This window comes from Fulmarus glacialis, unplaced genomic scaffold (genome assembly GCF_000690835.1).
Source record: "Fulmarus glacialis isolate BGI_N327 unplaced genomic scaffold, ASM69083v1 scaffold13066, whole genome shotgun sequence".
NCBI lineage: Eukaryota > Metazoa > Chordata > Aves > Procellariiformes > Procellariidae > Fulmarus > Fulmarus glacialis.
This window is the reverse complement of record NW_009220098.1, coordinates 57,714-60,050: the sequence shown is the minus strand read 5'-3', so window position 1 is coordinate 60,050 and position 2,337 is coordinate 57,714.

Below are 2,337 nucleotides of genomic sequence, written 5' to 3'. Positions count from 1 at the left end.
ACACCATGCCATGTGGTGCCCCCTCTGCTTTTGCTGCCGCTGCTGAAGTCTCCACCCAAGGCACCCACTTCCCAGCCACGGGGCGAACAGCCGCACGCGCCAACACGAGCACCAGGGAACAGCTACAGCCGGCACAAAGGTGCAGCCGCTGCAAAGGCACCACGTGCACGTGGTTGAAGACGACAAACGTTAATGAACGCTGCCCCCAGCATGGATGAAACGCAGAGAGGCTCCGACCCACACTGTAACATGTGGATAATGAGTGCTGAGCACCCGAGCAGCCATGGCCACAGAGACCATCCCCAAGCTGGATGTCAGGGCCATGCTGAACAACCCACAACCCAAAGAGATGGCCGGCAGCAGAGCCCCCACACCGGGCAGCGCTTCCTTCCCCACCATCACCTCGGCAGCTGCAGAAGCTCTGGCACAGCAACGTTCACCCCTCCTTGCACAATAAGGAGTCAGAGCACCCTGAGCACCAGAGGAGACAACGTGTATCTTCAAACTTTACCTCCCAGCCCTTAGGCAGAATTGTTATGGCTGCAGGCTCCACGCCAGCGCTGCACGCCGGTACCCTGCTCAGGGGGCAACACCCCCAGCTCTGTGTAGCACATGGAGGAGCACAGAGGCTGCTGCACGGGAGCCAGCTCCCAAACACTACCCTGAAATTAAGAACATCATTAACAGAGAAAGAGCAGATGAGCGTTACTGGGCTAGCAAGGTGGGTGCAGCGGGAGGGCAGCCAGAGCAGGCTGCACACTGCTTTCCTTCACCGCACCGTGCACCTCTGCCTGGCTGCATGAGGATGAAGGCTGCTCACAGGCTCTGTTTTGAGACGCACTCCCTTCACTCGCGGGAAAACGTTTTCCAGTTTGTCATTATGTGCCTTGCACTATTATTGATCTTAGAGAGGCATCAGATTAGGTTAGTCGGTTATTAAAAAAGGAGGTGAGGGGAAGAGAGAGAAAGACTTGGACACCTGTAGGATTTATGCAGCTTCCCACCTGACAGCAAGCACAGCTCCTCTTCACATAAATAATATTGATGCAGCCCCGTTACATTATCAGATTTCCCTTTTGCTGGTATGAGCGATAATTGAATAACCTCAACCATTTGATTTTTGTGCCACATCTTCGAGGAATGAAACCTGAATAACAGAGGTCCCAAGCTGATTGACTTTGATTTATTACAGTCACTATTCTTCCACCTGGAAGCCACGGTCCTCCCTCACCCCCTGAGCGTGCAGAGTGGTGTGCTGGGGGACCTGAGCTGACGAGAAGACAAAGGTGAGGCTCAACACTCGGTCTGCAAACAACAAATCCGGGAGCTGGGTTTGTGTCTGTAACTCGCATTCCCGCTTTCTCCTGGGATCCCTGCGAGCCCCCAGCCCCGCGGGCAGGCAGACAACACCCAACTCCAGCGCATCCCCCCCGCCATAGAGCTATGGGCTTCAGGGAGCCAGAGGGGCATGAAGATGCATATCCCCCCATCCCACTGCGCCGGGTGATGGGCAGCGTATTTGCACACATCCACAGTGCTGCTGGCAGCTTAGCCGCTACCAGACCAACCTCGCAAGAATCAAACAGTTCAACAAGGGGTTGATGGGTTGATTTTTAACAGAAACCTCTCCGAGCTGATAAGAAATCAGCCTAGAGGTTTACAGAGCCACAGCCCTGTTCCTTCCTTCACACGACTGCCAACACCTGGCGCGTTGGCCTTGGGCTACTTACACACTGGTCCGCAGCAGCCGGAGCGCGCGCAGCGGGCTGGGTGTCACGGGCATGCTGGAGGGGGCTCCTGCAGCACGATGGAAACCATCCGGTTATCGAAAGCCCCGGCTCCTGTTCCTGAGCTGCTGCCGCCGAAGCTTCTCGGTAGTTCAGGTCCTTGTGGCTGGTGCCCCCAGTGCGGCCGCTCACACCCCAGGCCCTGATTACATCCAGGGCTGGCTTGCTGCTCGTTCGTTAGCGCATCTGACCCTGACCTACAGAAGGGCTTTTATACTTCCACTGATGAGGAGGAGGAAGAGGAGGGAAATTGCATCACATCACCATAACAGGCTTTTGATTTTGTCCTTTACAGCAATTTCATACCAATTCTACCCTACACCTGCAGTAAATTGTGAAAAATCAGCAATGACACAAGTGAACTTGCTTCTGCCATCAGAACTGCAAAAAATAATCACCTCCCATGGAGCCAGCTAAGGCCCAGGGTAGGGAACGGCACGCACGTGAGGGGGGGCAGTCCCTGGCACCCGCCTCCTTCCCGGGAAGCTGCTGAGCGCAGGGGCGTACCGCACGCTCCCCGGCACCCAGAGGGTGGTGGCGGCAGGGGCAG